The 21,084-nt window shown below is 40.1% G+C and overlaps 1 protein-coding gene across 4 annotated transcripts in view; it reads right to left on the bottom strand.

The window, feature by feature from the left end:
* DIRAS2 (DIRAS family GTPase 2) overlaps nucleotides 1–21,084 on the bottom strand; it is a 68,808-nt gene that overhangs the window by 7,165 nt on the left and 40,559 nt on the right. Inside the window, exon 1 of one of the 4 annotated variants that reach the window (XM_081941638.1) lies at nucleotides 17,789–17,908. The exons of the other annotated variants lie outside the window; for them this stretch is intronic. The gene's annotated coding sequence lies outside the window, so the exon portion shown is untranslated. Of the gene's footprint in view, nucleotides 1–17,788; nucleotides 17,909–21,084 lie in introns of those variants that run through there. 4 annotated transcript variants of the gene reach the window in all.

Here is a 21,084-nt window from a genome sequence, read left to right as displayed (position 1 = left end):
AATTCAAAAAAACATGCAATGCAATATGGAGAGGATATGATATTATTTTAGATTTTAGAAAATTTCAAGAACTTTTCATCAAGATTTTTTTTAAATTTCTTTTCAAATCGAGGGAAGTATGAACTTCTTGATCTTGATTTTGAAGTGAAATTAGTGCATCAATAATCCTACATAAATCTCTGTTTTATTTTTGATATGCAGAAGGGGCAGCCCTATAAATTTTTAATATGTTCAGTCCCTATGTTTTCCTCCATACATTTCCATGTAAAACTCTGTGTTAAGAAACCATTGCAATCTTGTGGATTCATGTGCATTAATGAAACATTGACAAGATTTGTGTTTGTATTGCTCTGGTAATCATAAAACTACATGTGAATGTCAGCAAAATATCACATTGAAAGGAAATAAATGGATAAATTGCACACACATTTTTTAGAGTTTACACATGCATGTTCACACTGTTGGTTATACAAGATGAGGGTCTATCAAGAGGAGGAAGTTGAAGAAATGGAATGCTGCATAAGATGCAAAACCTCCCAAGCAGTGAGAGCCAAAGTAAGTCAATGGACCAATAAAAGAATAGAATAGATGGAAATCCTTTCATATCATTGTAAAGATAAGAACTTTCCTGTCTCTACACAGCCTTCCTTAGGGCACTTCCATGTGCTGATCTTATTCTGCTATTTCTCTTTGGCAGCTAAGATGATTTATTACAACCAAGCTGAAGTACAAGAACCAACATTACAAGTTTCCAGCAGAAAATATTGGCGCTTTGTCCTCCATATGGCTTGGGGGGGATCATTTCCCCCCCTTGAAATTGTACCTGAACTTCATTCACCTTAATAATCTTACAAGGGAAATATTGGCTTTGAACCAGTGTCCTGGTAGAGATGACGGCAATTATGAGTTGTTTACAAAATGTGTTTGATGGAGTGGAGAGTGAAAATAGCGATTATATGATGGAAGTGTTCTAAGTGGGGGGGACCCCAAAGCATTCTGAGGCTGATGCAAAACTGTAGTAAAAGTAATAAACTGCTTACTTGAGCCATTCGAATGGAAACTCTTAACCATTTTTGCTTCAACTGAATCATGCATTTACCACTCTAAAAATGCTGGGAAAGCATTTAGAGGATTGCAGCATACAATTTAGCTGTTATCCTAAAAATTAGATGGGTATGTGATTGGGGCTACAAAGATCTTTCGAGAGACAGTGAACTGCCATTTTAAGTTTGCATAGTTTCTCTCATTAGCCTTTGAATGTGTGTAGGAATTGACATGAATTCATGTAACACTGCAGCTTCGTCATGTGGATGCAAATTGAAACTGGAAAAAATGCATACACTTAAACCAATTTAACAAAATTCAAATGTAAGTTTTCTTTTTTTTAAAATGGAAGCAAAAAACAAGCAAAGATTGTTCTGAGATGTGCAGATCACATACATACTCTCACATTTATTAGCACCGTATTTAAATTGCCTTTATGAGCTCTGATTCTGAAGCTTTTAGAGGCACTCTAATTGCTAAATATGGCTGGAAAAGATAAGTCTAATATTACAATTCTCATTAGTCAGCACAAGTAATTATTAAAGAATCTCTCTAATGAACATTTTAATTACAGGCTCTAAACAGGCTGATTTCAGAAGAATTTTTACGCTCCTTTCCTGTGTTTGTGGGAAGAAGGAGTTCCACAGAATATTTAAAGGGTGGTCCATTGAAGTGTTTTAATAAAATTTAAATCAGGATATTCTAAAAGGGCTGTCTCCATCATTATCATCCCAAACTGGTGTTCTCCAGATGTGCCTCACCACAGTTTCCATCATTCCAAGCAAATCCAATGGGGAAAAAAACCCACCAAAAATAAAAAAATGTTTTCAGCACAATATTTCTCAGGCAGGGGTGAAATTCAGCAGGTTCTGACAGGTTCTGGAGAACTGGTAGCAGAAATTTGGAGTAGTTCAGATAACTGGCACACCCCACCTCTGGCTGGCCCCAAAGTGGAGTGGGAATGGAGTGTTTGTAATATCCTTCTCCCAGGAATGGGGAGGGAATGAGGATTTTGCAGTATCCTTACCCTGGAGTTGGGTAGGAATTGAGATTTTGCAGTATCCTTTCCCTGCCACGCCCACCAAGCCACACCCACAGAACCAGTAGTAAAAAAACTGAATTTCACCACTGTTTCTCAGGCAATAAATTTCTTGCTGCTTATTATAAGCAGTTTTGTCTCATTGTAGTTTTTTCCTATTATCTTTATGTTAAGAGTAATATTATCAGTGAGTGTATTAATCAAGTTTACTCAGTGTTGAACATAGTTCATTCCAAGTGCAATAAATCTTCCCATATAGAATCTTCCCATGTTCTGAATGAGCTTTATTTTTTAATTATTTTAATATGTAAACAATTTTGTATATACTGTTACGGTTATGCATTATTTTTTATAAACATGTTATACATATTTAACAAACAAAATAGTTAAAATTGCATATCATGCTAAGCCAAAATGGTTAAGATGAACAAATCCTGAATATGCCCACTTGATCCTTTTTTGAGATCTATGGGTACAAAACTCCCATATCATGCAACCATAAGGCATCAATTTACCTTCAGCCATGAAATACATTCAATGAAGAGACAATCCTATCTTATGGTACCCATTATGTGAATGCAATCACAACATTATTTCAACATTCAAGATGTGTCTTTTAGCCACAGAAGAACTTCCACCCCTGACTGGGGATGTTGGTTTTGTAAGCACCTTAAATTGCTATTTGTTGTCTTCAACATCTGATATTGAAGAAGTGCTTTTACTGTTTTGGGGTTTTAATTATTGTTGTAAACCACCCAGGTTTTTGTCTTGTAAGATAGACAGTCATGTGGATTGAATTAATTAATTAATTAATTAATTAATTAATTAATTAATTAATTAATTAATTAATTTCTTGGAAATTTAAGTTGAGCTTCCAAATGTTCCAAAATGCCATAAGATTTCAATGCCATGTTTATAAATATAACAAAACCTGGGGAGGTGTTGTACATCCATACATGTCTCAGTTGCCCATCTTGAGAGTAAGTGGCTTAGGATGCAAGTGCATACTTACCTGAGATTAAACCCCATCAAACTGGAGTCTATCTTTGATTAGGCAAAATAGGATTGCATCATTAGAAACCAATCAAAGCATAGCTTTTGTGCTGTACATATGCAAAATCTCACTGGTGGATCTGTTCCATTTTTACTGTCCTATAAAAGAACAGCTTTTTAAGCAGAATACTAATCAAAAGAATTAATGATTTCAAAAAAAAAGTTTCTTGAATCAATTTAGTATAGTTTATGAGACTAGCCAAGTCATACTAAATTTAGCTAAGAAGCAAAAATGTCAGATTCAATGAAATATAATTAGAATTCTTCAGAGTTTTTTTTCCTGAGCAAACAAAAATTGCAATACTGCAGGTTCTTTAACAAGATCCCTATAGTGCAATTCTTTTTGCCCTTGAATGCTGTCCCACTAAGATTAGAGCAGACTGAATTGTCTCTCCATTATATAAAAAGAAAGGTTATGATAGTTTGTACACAGCATGCCCCCAATTCCATGGGGAGAAAATTAGAGGCTAGCAACAATCACATTTATATCCACTGGGAGGGGGGACTGGAGATAGAATGGGGTGGCTGTAAATTTGCCCTTCCATTCTTCCTGGAGCTCCAGAATCCTATTGTCTCAAAACCTGTATGGAAAACTGAATTCCAATTGGAATGAATGACTGGAGAAACAGAGAAATGTTAGGAAAGAGAATCAGAAAGTTAAATCCCTCTTTCTACTTTGTCCCCACTCCACGCCATATAGGAAAAATGGATTATTCACCACTTCATTTCCAACTAATCTTCCCTGTTTAAATGTGCTCTGAATTAAACAACCAATACTCTAGAATCAGGAATATTATTTACATTAGGTAACAACTGATAATGAAGATAATGCTGACTGCACAGATTTCCGCAAGAGAAGGATCATGACATGTCAAGGAATAGGTTCCCTAGAATTGCAAGCTAAACTCTTGTTCATTTTCAAGGGTAGAACAAGACCAATTTAGATAGTTTCTAAAGGGACTGGACAAAGTCAAGCAAAGTCAAATGACAGCAGTTATTACATCGATAATCTCAGTCCACATACACTATATTGCCAAAAGTATGCATCTTAAATATCAACTGCTAGGAAAAAACAATCGAAGAAGCGTATTTGCTTCCTATAAATGTTTGTAAATTTAGCTATCCATTTGCAGAATATCCTAGTCTGGTTTTTCCAGATTGTAACTCCAAGAATCCTGAAAGGTGAAATTCTAAGCATTGCAATTCAATAATTTGGAAATTGCTAAATCAAAAATGTTAATTCAGAGCCAAAATGAGTTTACATCGTGTTTTTATACAGGAGTACCTATAGTTACTTTTCGGGCTTCAAAATACTAAATACAATAGAACAATTAAAAAATCCCAACCTTTTAAACATGCATTGCATACATAGTACATGTGTAAAAAGGGGCATAGTTTCAATCACTCACACTTGCAGTTTTCAAGCTAGGGAATGTCTTGTCACTCTTGTCTCGATAAACATGTGGTGGACATGTCTATCACTGATTGGCCACTAGGTGTAATTTCCAAATATACAAATTTGTTCATTTTGCTCTTTTGAAAATAATCAAAATAATCTTTGGATTTTACTGATCTTAGTTTAATTATAGAAAAAAAAGCATTTACATCTGTTGTTTTTAAAACCATATTGAAATCATATATATTGCTCAAGGATATGTAATACCTTAGGCAAGGGATGACAAAATCATGTCATCATAGTGGCGTCACATGACGTATCGTGACTTCCCCCCCCCCCCTTCACTAAACCAAGTATGGGCATGGCCAACATCCTGCCCATGGACCACAAATTCGACAGCCCTGCCTTAGGCTATTATCCAATATACATTTATTGGGGTACATTCCAAGGTAATAAAAAAAGGATTGTGCTCTTGGTAAATATGTAATTACAAGAAAACAGGAAGTTTTGAATATTCAATAGCAAAGAAAGCCTAGACAGTACTGCCTATCAGTGATGACTATACTAGAATGGAGGGATTAAAACTGTTTCAAGTTAAAGCATTTTCCTTGTTTGCCACATTCAATCTTCTTAGCTTCCCTGCATTGAAATAATTTAAAAAGGAAGCAGAGGCCAGCAAATCATTTCTATGTTGGTTTTTGTCCATTCCAGACATCTGAACAATCTTGAAATATATTAATAGCTTTGGGAATAAGAATGGCAAATTATCATGCAAATTTCTTCCTTCATCATGAAAAACACCCTCAGGGAGTGACCTGAATCCACTGAAATTTATTTATTCATTCTTTCTTTCTTTCAATTTAAATAGCTGCCCGTCTCACAAAAAAGTCACCATGGGCATCTTACAATAAAAATATAAAATGGAACCAGGAAGAAGTATTATTCTAACAGAAATGCCTTTGTGTAAATGTATATTCATGCATAAAAGAGGACTTTTATGCAGAAATATGAACCTAAAGAAAAGGAGACTAGGATAGCAGAGATATTTGTAATTTATAAAACTTGAGCTAAAAGGTAAGCTTAGTTAATATGACATGTTGGTTTAATCTTTGATCCAATATTAAATTATATGGGGCATAGGAAATGTGAGGGGGTCCAGAATACTTTCATAGAGAGATCAGTTTGTGTTTAGAAAATACCATCTATATATGTCAAACACAGAAGTTGCTCATAGTTGGAAAATTACAGTATACAGCACTACTAATATTGGCTATTGTCTGTTATATAAACTTAATGGAAACAAAGGAGACCAGAAAAACTTGTATCAGAAGCATGGATCTAGTCCTAGCAAAGGAACCAGCAGCAGGCAGGGCAAACTGTATGCAGCTAATGCTACTAGTACAGTAGGAAGTATGCTTTGGGTTGAATGTACAGGGATAGTATCATAACATCGCTAAAGTGTCCAAACTTATATAAACAAATCCTATTCATAAATATCAAAGAGCATGAATCTGTGAAGGTAATTTCTTCATAGCCTAATCAAGGTAGACACAAAGAGATATAAAAGTGAAAACAGAATCTCCATAGCTTATAAAATGGATAGTGGTGTATAATGGTTATCTAATTGCTGAAACTGTGTATAACAGATTAATCTTTAAACTAGACCCGTATTGAATATCCATGTGCCCAAAGTTATATGCCAAGGAATTTTGCTACTTTGCAAACTTATCATCTAGCACTGGATCTCTGCAAATGACAAGGACCCAACACTTTTTTCATAGAATGTTGTGCAGCATCTGTTTCGCACAAACCTAGTGTAATTATCTGACTAATTCAGAATACTGAGTATGCATATGAATAGCACAGAAAAGAGCCAATCTTGAACCATTATATGTACCAAATTTGGGGTATGGTGGCAATTCATGTATTATAGGTAAAGGAAAGGTTCCCTCTCACATATGTGCTAGCCGTTCCTGACTCTAGGGGGCAGTGCTCATCTCTGTTTCAAAGCTGAAGAGCCAGCACTGTCTGAAAACATCTCTGTGGTCATGTGGTCAGGCAAAGGCATATGGAACGCTGTTACCTTCCCACCAAGGTGGTTCCTATTTTTCTACTTGCATTTTAACATGCTTTTGAACTGCTAGGTTAGCATAAGCTGGGACAAATAATGGGAGCTCACTCTGCTACATGGCACAAGGGATTTGAACCGCCAAATTGCCAATCTTTCTGATCAACAAGTTCAGCATCTTAGCCACTGAGCCCTTCATGTATTATATTATAGTCCAAAAATGGTTTCCAGTTTAAGTTGAATTCTAGATCAGGTTTATTTTTAAGGTATAAAGTTATCACTGGCACTTCAGTGGTATAATGCTAACTTGACTTTCAAACAAGGCAAAGATTTAATGAAGGCAAATGAGATCTTGAGCATACTATATTTCACAGATAAATTATCAAAAGGAACTATGATTACAAAATACAGGTGAATGGCACAGAAAAGAGCCATTCTTCAACCATCACATAGGTCAACAAATAACAGAGGCCACTAAAGCAGATGACGTTCTTAAGGAATTTAAGGTAATCTTAGGATTTACACAGAAGCATGCAATAGGCAATCTCTACGGTGATTTTTGGATATATATTTGATGGTCAAATTCAGTAGTTTAAGCGAAATTTTTCATTTGATTTATTTAATTTCACGTAGAACTTTGTACAGCATATCTGACTTTTGCCAAACTTTAAAATGTCTTTCTTATCCCAAGTCTTGAAGGTGATGGTGATCAAGTTCCACGAGTAAAAAATATATATTTTAAAAAAGATAGAATTTTAGTACACGCTAAATGTATTGTATTAATGTGACAGCTTCAACTTTGAAATTTATTTGATATGATTCCTAAATCACTATTATATGTAATCAGTTTATAGCCCACTATAGAAGCTGAAATAATACTTCCTTCCTCTTATTGTATAACCCAAAGGCAATGAGAAAGATAGCTGATTCTTAACTTTAAACCTGCTGATTGCCTTCTTCCATAGATTGTTCTGCACCCAGTATCTGCTATCAAAAGTAATTGCCTCAATTTGCCTCATGGTAATGTAGAGGAGTACATAGATGATGTTGAAGAACATATTATATTAGGACCTAGTTATTTGCGGGATCGTATCCTGCCCCACACATCCCTTCAGCCAATTCGCTCACACAGAGAGGGACTCCTCCGGGTGCCGTCCACTAGGCTGTGCCAGCGGACGACGCCTAGGGGAAGGGCCTTCTCTGTGATGGACCCGACCCTCTGGAATGACCTCCCCCCCGACATTAGAATGACTAAGGATCTCCGCTCCTTCCGTCAGAAACTTAAAACCCACCTATTCCAGCTAGCCGGCTTGGCCTAATTCCACCTATCCCACCTCAGTCCTATTTCTAAATTTTTTAAGATTGGTTTTAAGGTCTGTTTTTTAATTTTTATAAATTGTACAGGGGCTGTTTAATCTGATTTTTACTTATGTGTTTGATTGTTTATATGCTTTAAATTTATGCCTGTACACCGCCCCGAGTCCCTCTGGGGAGAGGGGGCGGTCTAGAAATTTAATAAATTATTAATTATTATTATATACAGCAGCTTTTTAAAAAACATCAATTTAGTCTGGAAAGATAGGAGTGGGCAAGGAAGAAACTCAAAACTGACCCATCTTGATTATTTTTTGTATAAGGGGGGAAAGGGGGAAAGAAATTCTGTCTAACTTTCAAAATTCTGTTACTATGACATGTATCAATTAAGCAGAGTTCCTATGTTTCTTGGGTGTCTGCTTTCTGTCCAATCTGGCTTGGTAACAAGTATGGCTTCTTCTAGAGTGCCTTATGCAAAATTGCTAGGTGTATTTCTATTTTTATTAAATAGTTAATATGATTTAATAAAAGTGTCTGCAATAATTTAATAATAAGTAAAGGTAAAATATTTATCTAATCATAATTTCTACCTTTTCATTCTAGTAGTGATCATGCAATGCTACTTAAAGTCTACTCTAGTGTGGCATCAGTACTCATAAATTGATCTAAACATCGACCATCTTATTATGATCATTTCATTGCATCTACCAGAGAAGAGTATAAAAACATAAGAAGAGTCCTACTGAAAGAAACACCATTATCTAATCCATCATTTTGTGATAACATGATCAACCAAATAGATCTGGGGAAATTCACAAGCCAGACATGAATGCAATTGCTCTATCTAGTCACTCAAAGTGTTTATTTTTTTTAAAAAAATGAACTTCAAAGAAAATATATAAGCAAGAAAAAATATTGAAAAAAGAATAAGACAATATAATATAAGTAAATTAATCACAGATTTAAAAATGTCTTAGAGAATATATCCTTCTAACATGCTGCTAATTAGTTGTAAATAGTTAAGTATATTTTATATAACATTTAAAATACAAACAATTGCACTAAATTAAAAATGAATATCAAGAATCATGTTTAATGTAATAAGGTCAACAAATCATACATCATAATACATTCAATTCACATTAGTAAGAGTCTAATGTCCCTTCTGAACTAGGAATATATAGATCAACACAAATTTAAGGTATGGTGGCAATCCATGTGTTAGATTGGGTTATGGATAGGCACACACAGGCTTAATGGTAACAACAGCTCTTTATCAAGTACAACAAGTGAAAACAATCCAGCGAAGGTTGAGTCTGACAGCAGCCCTTTTATAGGGAGCTGTCAGACACTTCGACCAATAGGATTAAATCTCTGTTCCAACCGGAACAGAGGATCTTGGTGGAAACCACTGTAATTAGAACAAGTATCTAACACCCCTCCCCTCTTGGATGGAATAATCCTATTTGTTACATAGCCACAAATAGGTAGGCGGGCTTTTGGGTAGCTCTGCCAGACCTGCGCAGTTCAGTAGGAGGGGTTTCCTTGGACAGGTCAGACAGACCTGTGTGCTCCGCAGCTCCGCTTGGTGGAAGCTCCTGGAACCTTTCACAGGCCGCAGCTGGAGCTTCTGGAGCTGGTTCACTCAGAGCTCGCTGCCGGCCTGCAACATAACCAGATAAGTTCCCGCTACCCTCGGGCTTGAGCTGGCCGTGGAAGAAGTGAGTGTTTTGTCCGTTTGGGTAGGGCTTTAGCTAACTCGTGCAGGAGTTGCCTCTGGTTGTCTAAGAGTGGAGTTGGAGAGGCGGCCATGGAGTTGGTCAATGTGCCTTCTCCAATTCCTACTGCCCTCGAGCTCTAAGAGGTAAGAGCGAGGGCCGGTGATGCCTATCACTGTGGCAGGAATCCACAAAGTTCCCCCGGCGTAGTTGTGGGCTTATACCGAATCCCCTATGCTAAATGGCCGAATCCTGCTTGTGGAGTCTGGGGGCAATGAAGCAAAATAATTGGGGTGTAGACTAAGTGGGACCTTATCTGGTGACCCATGAGAAGCTTGGAGGGGCTTCTCCCTGTAGTGGCACTGGGTGTGATGTGCTGAATTAGCAAATAATGGTCACCCCATGTTTGCCAATCTCCCGGGCCCATCTTAGAGAGGGCCTCTTTTGCAGATCTCACCGTTCTCTCTGCCTGACCATTGGAGGCCGGATGGAATGACACAACCAGGGCATGCCTGATTCCCTGAGCTGCTAGGAAGGTCCCAAATTGCATGGCCATGAATTAGGGCCCATTGTCAGAGACCAAGATGTCGGGCAGGTCGTGCGTGGAGAAAAGTCTCTGTAGCAACTTGATGACTGCTTCTGCCATAGTGGAGTCATCAGTACTACATCTAGCCATTTCGAGTAGGCGTCCACAACTATGAAAAATGTCTGGCCATGAACTGGGCCAGCAAAGTCAATGTGCACCCTAGACCACAGTGCTTTAGGTCGCTCCCACTCCATAGCGGGCACCTCTGGTAGAACTGGTCTGGATTCCTGGCATGGTGTGCAGGTAGCCACCCATTCTTCGATGTCCCTGTCCATGTTAGGCCACCACACGTAACTCCTAGCCAAAGACTTCATCCTGACAATTCCAGGATGCCATATGTGTAAAGCCTCTAATACTGCAATGTGCAGTTTGGGTGGAACAACGACCCGGTCCCCCCACAGTAAACAGCCATTTACAACCAATAACTCATCACGCTCGGCAAAATCCATTTTAAAATCAGCCCCAACAGGCCCCTTGGGCCACTTCCTCCACACCCAGTTCAAAATTTGTTTGATGGTGGAGTCCTTCACAGAGTGACGGGCAACGTCACTGGACGAGACAGGCCCAGTCTCAAGGTAGTCAATGAGGAGGACTGGCATCTTGGGAGTAGGGTCGGAGGACTGGCATCTCGGGAGTAGGGTCAGTGAGAAGTTCAGGCAGGGGGCAGCGGCTTAGAGCGTCAGTGTGCCCCAAAGTGGAACCTGGTCAGTGGATGAGACAGTAGGATTAGGCAGCTAGGAAGATGATCCATCTGGTCATTTGAGGAGATAATGACACTGGGGTAGGTCGGTCCCCAGCCAGTAAGCCCAACAACGGCTTGTGATCTGTAATCAGTTCAAAGTCACGGCCATATAGATACTCATGGAACCTCTTTACTCCGGCCACTGCAGCCAAAGCCTCACAGTCCAGATGGCTGTAGTTCCGCTCTGCAGCAGACAAGGTCCTGGAGTAAAAGGCAATAGGGACCTTGGTTCCATTGGGCATGCAGTGGCTGAGGAAGACACTGATGCCGAACGGGGAAGCATCACAGGTTAGCATCTGGCTGTATTGTACCAGAAAGGAGTCCGCCGACAGGAGTCGTTTTACCGCAGCAAATGTGACAGCCTCGGATCTGCCCCCGGACCACTTCGCGTTCTTAGCCAGGAGACAGTGTAAGGGCTCAGCAATGGTGGCTTTCTGTTTAAGAAAGATGCTGTAGAAGTTAAGGAGCCCAAGGAACGCCTGCAGCTCAGTTAGATTGCGAGGTATGGGGGTGTCCTGAATTGCTTACATTTTTGTGTGGTCGGGTGAATCCCAGAGCCATCTATTAGGTACCCTAAGAATTCAACCCTTGGAACGTTAATTTGGCATTTCTCTTTTTTGAGACGGAGGCCTTTGTCTCTAATTCAAGCCAAACTGTTCGTACACTTTTGAAAAGTTGTGCCTCATTTGCAGTCGATACCAAGATGTCATTGAAATAGGGGACGACTCCTGGAATCCCCTGCAAAAGCCGTTCCATGACGCTTTGGAACAGTCCAGGGGCGATACTAATACCGAATTGCAGACGATGACATTTGAAAGCATCCCTGTGCATCACAATGGTTTGGGCCTCTGCCATAGCGCCATCTACAGGCAATTGTTGGTATGCCTGCACTATGTCCAATTTTGCAAAAAAATTTCCGGGGCCTAATGAATGAAGGAGGTGCTGTACAATGGGTACAGGGTAAGCACTTTGTTGTAGCGCTTTATTTATTGTGCACTTGTAGTCCATACAGATGGGGACAGACCCATCAGATTTGACAGGTATCACTATAGGAGTCTCCCAGCGTACGTGATCAACCGGCTCTAAGATTCCCTGGCCTACGAGCTTGTTAATTTCCCTGTCAATTTTGGGGCGGAGAACAAAAGGTACTATCCTGAGTTTTAGCCTTATTGAGGCTATGTTGGGGTCCAAACAAAAGGAAATTGGAGTCCCCACATACTTACCCAGACCAGTGCCGAAGACCTCCTCGAACTCTTTAAAGATGACTTCAGCGCCATTGTCTTTCAAGGCGTTGATACCGGTCACTTCTAGGCCCAGGACTTGGAACCAATCTAGCCCTAGGAGGCTCTGCAGGTTGCGGCTGAGCACTGTCACTGGGAGTTTCCCGCTGAACTGCTTGCACTTCACCTGGAGGGTGCCTTGGCCCACGATGGGGACCAGGTTTCCCTGGTAATCGTGTAGACGGATGTCAGGGGTGGACAGATGCTGCTTCTTTAGGCTAGGGATAACCTGCTTTAGGGTAGACCACGGCATGATGGTCAGTGATGACCCGGTGTCGATCTCCATCTCGCATGGAGAGTCCTCGATGAGGACTATGACCTTCAGCTTTTTTGGCACCTGGTGTGGACTTGGCTGATTGACGTATGGTAGGTGACTCTATTGTCGCTCTCTGAGCACCGTGGTGGCTTCTGCCAGGCCCCTTGGTTGGGCCTCTGTTGGCAGTTTGGTGCACTTCTAGGCTGCCAGGTAGTGGCAGGGAATTCATTCCGGCACACCTTGCCGATGTGCCCCTTTCGCTCGCAGCGCTGTCAGGTTGTGTCACGGAAATGGCAAGCCGATCTGGCATGGACTCCTCCGCAGCTAGTGCAAGGCAGGAGACGCGGTTTAAATTTGCTTGCTGGCTGGGCACGCCTACTGCGCATGCGGCAGCTGACATCTTCCTCGCCTTCTGAGCTCTCAGGTTCTGAAGCCTTGCAGTGTATGCATGTACTCTTTCACACTTCTTGTGGAGTGCTTTGGAGCTGCAGAGTTTCAGTAGATTTAACGGCTGATTCGGACGCCCTGGCTTCGTCCAAAGCGATCTGCAGAGTGAGGTTAAATTTAGTGAGTAACCTCCTCTGTAGGTTAATGTCCCGCACACCGCAAATTATGCGGAACAGAATCAGCTCATCCAAGTCTCAGAATTCATAGTATGCTGCAGCCTTGCAGAGTGCCGCAACGTACTCATTAATCAACTCGCCCTCTTTCTGGTTCCTGATGTTAAACTCATGCTGGCGAACCTGCTTGGACGGCTTGGGGACATAGTGGGTCCTCAGCATCTGCTGGAGCATGGGCCAGGTGACTGATTGTAGTGGTGTCAGCTCAGAGAGGTCTTTCGCCATCTCGAACACTTCTCGGCCACAGTATCTGAGGAACATGTTCTTCTTGCGGCCTTTAGAAAGGCCCATGAGGTTGTTTGCCTCAAGGAAGCAGTCAAATCGTAGCATGTACGAGTGCTCGGTGACTGGTTCATATTGAGTCGCTGGGGCGTGCATGGCCATTTAGTGTTCTGAGGGTGTTTTGAGTTTGCCACTCAAAAATGGCTGCTCAAAGCCACGGTCTGAGCTCCGGGCTGGATGTACTTGCTGGAATGCTACGCTCTTTTTGGTTAAAAGATAAAAGATAAATAAAAATAAATACCTTTCAGTAAAAAATATATGGGACCCCTGCAGTAGTTATCACACCTAAGATTAATTCAGGATCCCATGAAGTTTTGGTAAAGTTCAATAAGAATGTTATAGGTGGAAGGGAGAATTCAGCTTGTAATATTTATTTCATTTTAATATGGTAGCATATACAAAATTGCTACCAAAAACAAGTAATCCAACTTGGTCATAAAATGTCAGCAATTTATTTTGAACTTTAGATTGAAAGAAAATTGGCATAAGATGTTTTGATTGCTAAAATAACCATTTAAAAACTGTTGGAAATGCAAAGCCACTAATAATTATAGAATACCACCTTAGATTCTGAGGACTAGTAACCATTCATAGTCCATTCCTCTACAATGTTTTCCAATCCCCTTTTAGAACCAGCTATATTTACGGGTACTGTCACATTTCCTAGCACCAAAGCCCATACTTAATCTGTCATGTAAACAAATTGTTCTACACTTTTGGAAAGTCTCTAATTTCTAAATGTTAATTTTTAGAAAAATTTAAAATGGATTGAATTCATTCATATAACTTTTTTTGACTTGCAATAATTTCACAATGGTTTACCAAACAATTTCAAAATATAAAATTCTGTATTGAGCTTTGAGTGTAATTCATATTTTAATAGTTAATAAGTTGATGATTTAAAGCAGACTTTGGGGACTTTGAAAAAAGAAAACAGATTATTAAAATAAATCATTTCAAAAGGATAAATATAAAAAAATATTTTAGCCTGCAATATTAGGATCACTTGTGAAATGTAATAGTTTTGGTTATAGTGTTAGTTATAATGTCCATAATGGAAAGGACAGTATATTTTTAAAATAAAATCTGATGAGAACTTTTTTTAAAAAAATAATTGGAATGAGGATAATTTTTCCAGGACCACTAGAAATCTACATTAAGGAGGAAAAATAAATAATTATGCAATCTCATTACTCCGCACTACTGATTTTTAGTGTGAGTTGTTGAGCATTTGAGGAAGGAACTTGAAGCAAACTGGAACTTGATAAGCTTTTATCTCAGTTCCTATGCTTTAGAAAATATTTTAGAAAAAGGAAAAGGTTCTAGCATTGTAGTAGCAGCTAATCCACTCTATTTCGACAGTCTTTATGCAAAAGTTTTTTTTAATATAGATTTTTATCGCTTTTAAAAATAATAACAGAAAAAGAAAAAAAAGAAAAGGTACAAGACACAAAATTATTTGTACTATATATTTTGCTTTTTTCTGTTTTATTTTGATACTTATTTTTAAGGACTTACACATTTTTTTTTTCATTACAACCTTAATGCAAAGTTTACTCTATTAGGAAAAACCATAAAGAGTACACTGACAGGCATCTCAGAAAAGAAATTTAAAAAGAGTCAAGAAATTTAGAGGATGGTTCCTGGAATCTTTTCCCCACATTTTGGAAATGCTTGATATACTTAGCTTCTACCTTTGATCTAGATGCTGAGTGCAGCAGAGATTGAAAAGATGAATTATCTTTTTCTAAAAAAATTCAGATTGCAATAGCTATAGATATGGTTATAAATGTAATTATTTGTGTTTTTTAACAAGCTAGACAGACAGACAATAGATAGAGAGAACAATGGCTCAGTTTAGGGTAATTATCCAGTAGTTTTTTGCATTGTTTATAACAATCAGGATAGAAGCATCACAGCTGCCTGATTATCTCCATAGGAAACCATGTGGTAGTGCAAAGGAAAAACCAAATATTAGTCTGAACCTTGAAAAATGAGAATTGCAAGATTCATTATGGAGCTGGCTGAATTTGTGGTTTTAAAAGTTTGAGCAGTAAAAGACATAGACTTGTCTACCAATACAGGTAGTCCTTGATGTACAACAGTTCACTTAGTGATTGTTTGAAGTTACAATGACACTTTTAAAAAAGTGATTTATGACCATTTTTAACACAACTATTGGAGCATCTCCACCGTCACATGATCAAAATTCAAACACCTGGCAACTGACTCATATTTATGACGGTTGCAGGGTCCTGGGGCCTCGTGATAACCTTGTATAACTCTCTGACAAGCAAAGTCTATAGGGAAACCAGATTCACCTAATAGCTGTGTTACTAATTCAATAACTGCAGTGATTCTCTTAACAACTACCGGAAGAGACATCACAAAATGGGGCAAAATCCACTTAACAAATGTCTCACTTAGCAACAGAAATTTTGGGCTGGATTGTGGTCACAAATTGAGGACTACCTGTAATTGCTTTTCCCACTGGAGCTATTCTTCAAGATCTGGCACATTTTATTAAGCATGTAACACTAATTTCTTTCAATGGATCTCCCAAAAGTCAGCAAATATACTGTGGGCCCTCAGAAGCTTTTGGGCTGCAATTTTCCTCCATGCTGGTTAAGTTAGATTATGATTTGTAGTCCAATGTGCGTGGTACAAATATTATAATCTCCCTAAGCAGTTTTTTTTTTCAGATTACTCACTATTACATAGAATTTGGGATTTTTTAAAAAATAAAATACTCCTGTAATGAAAATCCTCTAGTTTAAAACTGTTTCATTTTATACAATCCATAGTAACATTACAGATCTTAAAAAATGAGAGATTTTGATGATAGTAATACTTCACAACGCTAAAAGAGAGCTTCAGAATCAGCAGATTTGAAGAAGAATAAAACATAAGAATAACTATAGTTTCTTGATAAAAAAAACATATGGAAGATTTGGTCACAGAGTAGCATATCCATACTAGCTATTTCTTGCAGGAAATACTCTATGGCTGTATTGTTTTAATAACCTAGTGTAGAGTTAAAAGTCTTCCACAAGATTTTGACAAAAGATGCCAATATGGCTAAATTCAAATGCTTCTGTGTATGCATCTTTTCATTTGTTAGCTAGGATTAAAATTGAACATTTATGCATCACTATTGAGCTGTAGTCCTTGCTTACAAATGATTACATATAGTAAAATAAAAGCTATATTTTGCAGAATTTCACCAATGGCTATGCCTATATTAATATTATGCTATGACATAGAAATACAGTTGAATACAGTGAGGCTTTCTTCTGAATATATAGATTTGTATAAATAGTGAAAAATTATCCAGAATTCCTATCAATATCAGTTAACATTCAATTTTTTGTCAAAACAAGGATGTTTATTACTCAAACTTTTAAAAAGTATGATTTTGTGGAACAGAAACATAAATACCTATCAAGATAAGCACTTGCATTAAAACATGCAATGCCAGAAATTAAAGATATTACGATTTTTCACATATTCCTTTTGAAAGGGCAAAAATATTGAGGAAAAAAATGATAAAATGCTGATTTTCCATATCTCCTTGATTAAAATTAACTTCGGGGAAATTATTATCTGGATTATTAAAACATGCCTTGGCTTGTATATAATAGAAAGCCATCTCTAAAGATTACTTGCTGTAAACATACTAGATTTCTTTTTGTTTAAAATAATATCCTGGTATCTGCTTCTTTCAGTTTGAATAAATTCAGACACATTTGCCAAGACATATAAGGCAAAATTCCTGAGCCCGTTGCTAAATATTCAGAACATTTTGAAAGATGCTGAGCTATATAAAGTTCCCTCTTGCAAAGCGTCTTTTTGCCTTTCAAAATCTATCTATCTATCTATCTATCTATCTATCTATCTATCTATCTATCTATCTATCATCTATCTATGAACGATCTCTCCCCACATCCTTTCCCCTTCCTTCAAAAAAAAATCTCCCTTTTTTCCCTCTCCTATTTCTAATGCTTGGACAGAATTAAACATCCATTGCACATTTATTTCCTTAGATAAAAATCGGTAACATTCAGTGAGCATCGTTATGTGTTCCTTATAGAACAGAGATTTGCAAAAGGGTTAAATTTAAAGCAACAACAACAACATAGAAACTTACCTGAGGGAAATAAGCCTGACCTATACCATTCAGTTTTTGTCTGTCATAGTAGTAGAGAGATTTGGGAGAGGGAGAGAGAGATAGAGAGAAATGGAGAGGATCAGATAGAGTCTTTTTCTATGACAGATAGCTGGCTGATTTTCTTCTCTCCAGCTGAAACTCAATTCCCTTTTCCTCTTTTATGCCCAATCCGCAACTGTTCTGGGGGGCTTTTTGCATTTCTTAAGGGGCTCATGGGCTTACCTTCTGCCTTCCTATTTGGATGCTGAGGTTGTGGTTAATGCTACTGCTAGGGAGTAACAAGCTCCCTCCAGTCACACTCCTTCTTCCTCTCGGCGAACCAGCTGTAGCTTTAGCTGCTGCTTCAGCTGCTATTAGTACCTCAATGGCGACAGCAGATCTCATCTAAGCTTTTAACTGCCACCTACTGAATAAATAGGGGATGCACATCTTTTGCAAGGAGCTGCATTCTGTCTTTATATATTTATTTGGTGGCTGATTTCTGGTCACTCCTTTCTGCCATGCAGGGAGTCTTCCAGAGCTATTATTCCATGAACAGCTCTGGATTGGATTGGATTCACATTCTCTGGATTCAAATTATGCCTGGAAAGTAGCTTTCTTCTTCCAACCTCAAAGCTCAGCTGGAAGAAATTGGGATGAGGAACCACAGACTTTCAGCACCAGAAAACCTAAAAAGTTGGGCAGGTTCATCTCTTTGATTGGCATAGGATGTACACTTGTGGCAGTTTGGAGGTGCAGATCCAATCACAGATGAAAGTTCAGCTTCTGGCAATTTTTGGATGCTCTTCATGGGGAAATTCTATTGTGCTAGACCAGGGGTGTCAAACTTGATTTCATTGTGGGCTGCATCAGGGTTGCATTTGAACTTGGGGGGCTGGGGCAGAGGTGGGTTCCTACCAGTTCGGACCAGTTCAACCAAGTAGATAGTAACTCGGCTACCCACGCCCCCGAACCGGTTCTATTGGCGGTGCCTATGCCTTCTTGCGCAGATGCAATTTTTCACTACTAGCACATGCATGCACACGTGCATCAAGCGTGCTTGCGCATCAAGGGCACATGCGCCTGAAGTGCATCCCTGAGTGAGCCAGCAGTAAAAGAATCTGGAACTCATCCCTGGGCTGGGGGGGGATGGTCAGGGTGGGCATGGCCAGTTTGACTTCCGTTTTCGGATGTGACAGCCTCCTGCATCCCTCTTCCAGTGAAAATGGAGCTTGGGGGCTGCATGCAGCCCTCCTGAGCTCTGTTTTCACTGGCAGAGGCACTGTGGGCCAATCCTTCACCGTTTCCAGGGCAGCCCCGTGGGCCAGATCTAAGCACCCCACTAGCCAAATCTGGCCTGCGGCCCTTGAGTTTGACACCCCTTTGCTAGACCCTAATTTCTTCAAAGTTGAGCCATGGAGGGTTTTTTCAATAGCAGCTACCCATTTGCAAGCAGAGAAACTGCTTTCTTTCATTGTAATGGATGGGTGAACATTTGAGGCAGTAACTAGAGCAGTATAGTAACAATATAGTAACGTGAAGCCATCTGGTACTTCAACTCCCAGAATTCCCCAGCCTCCACTGCTAATAATGCATAATTGGATTGAAAAAGGACGTAGACTAATACAGTAAAAGCAGATCAGCATCATCACAATTATCACAAGACTTCCGAGTATTCTTTTTTTATAGAGGAAAAAGGGTTGGGCTTTTTTTCTCAGTGAGTTGGGCAGGACCAGACATTTTGGTTAGTAAGTAGATATGGGTTCATTGATTGAGATCTCTCAGCAGGCATCTCTCGAACTTTTTATCGCTTAGCTCTTTACCAGCACTTCAGAATCTCAAACATATCCCTCTATTGTCCTGATATCCTAAAAGAATCAAAAGAGCCTGATCTCACCTTGTAAGTAAGAAGACATGGACTGGTAGTCCTCGTTTTACAACAGTTCGTTTAGTAACTGTTCAGAGTTACAACAACACTGAAAAAAGTGATTTATGATTGTTATTCACAGTTACAATCTTTCCAGCATCCCCATGATCATGTGATCAAAATTCAGATGTTTGGCAACTGGTTCATATTTATGACTGCTGTTGTGTCCCAAGATCATGTGATCGCCCTTTTGCGACCTTCCGGCAAGCAAAGTCAATGTGGAATCCAGATTCACATAACAACTAGGCTACTAATTTACCAACTGCAGTGATTCACTTAACATATGAGGCAAGAAAGGATGTAAAATGGGGCAAAATTCACTTAACAAATGTCTCATTTAACAATAGAAATTTTGGGCTCAATTGTGGTCACAAATTGAGGACCACCTGTGTAGAAAGCAGCGGTGCATTCCGGATTCCATTGCAACCAGTACGCTGCAACAGGGCCTGGCGTCCACCATGTGAACGCGTGCAGCATGCGTATGCATATTTACCACCTGCAATGCTCCAGCTGCTCAGATCAAGCCTGGGGAGGTCCTTTGTGGGCAGCCAGTCCTAGCCGCTTGAGCCTGGCGCTGTGGCTGAAGTGAACCCCCAAAGCCCCCGCCACCACTAGAATAACTGCTGCTGCCATCTCCTCCTCCTCCTCCTCCTCCAACAGCACCACCACATTTGCTGACCAATGCTGCGGCTGAGGTGAAGCCGCCAAAGCTCCCACTGGCGCCCCTGCCCGTGGCAGCAGCGCTTACCCATCCGCTCGGAGCACCTGAGTTGGGCCCCGCATTACCCCTGCCCCCTCCTCCTCCACCGTGCTTTTGAGGAGCCATGAGGCCGCGGGAGCCAGTAGGAAGATGGTGGAGGGGGGGAGCAGGAAAAAAACACCTCATGGCTTCTGAAAAACACAGCGGAGGAGGAGGAGGCGGCAGGGGTAACGCGGGGCCCAGCCAGGTGCTCCGAACGGAGGGGATGGCGCTGCCGCCGCTGCCACAGAGGCGCCAGCAGGAGCTTTGGCAGCTTCACCTCAGCTACAGCACGGGCAGCAAATGTGGTGGTGCTGTGGGAGGAGGAGGAGGAGGCGGCAGCAGTTATTCTAGTGGCGGCTAGGGCTTTGGGGGTTCACCTCAGCTGCAGTGCCAGGCAGCAAATGTGGTAGTGCTGTTGGAGGAGGAGGAGGCAGCAGTTATTCTGGTGGCTGCAGGGGCTTATCGGCATCTTCAGCGGCAGCCCTGCCCTTGGTGAAAAAAAACGAAGATGGAGCAGATCCACGCAGATGATGTCGCCGCAACATGACTGGAAGAGGAATTCTGGGAGTTGAAGTCCACAAGTCTTAAAGCTGTCAGGTTTGAAGATCCCTGGGGTTTTTTTCCCTAAAGGGTTAGGGGTGCAAGGATATAGACCAAATTTTTAATCAAGAACCCCCCCCCCCGGTCAATGGTGTCCACTTTACCAATGTTAAAATCTGGTCACCTTACCTTTAGGAGATTTATAGAGTGTTCCTGGGGACTGGGGGGGGGGGCAAAATTGAGCAAAAGATGGCCCATTTTCTGCTCATTTCTGCCCTCCCTAGCCCCCAGGAGCACTCTGAAAGCCTCCTTAAGGCTAGGCACGGCCAT

Source organism: Natrix helvetica, assembly GCF_964273705.1.
Source record: "Natrix helvetica genome assembly, chromosome: 2".
Classification (NCBI taxonomy): domain Eukaryota; kingdom Metazoa; phylum Chordata; class Lepidosauria; order Squamata; family Natricidae; genus Natrix; species Natrix helvetica.
This window is presented reverse-complemented; position numbering and strand designations above follow the sequence as displayed.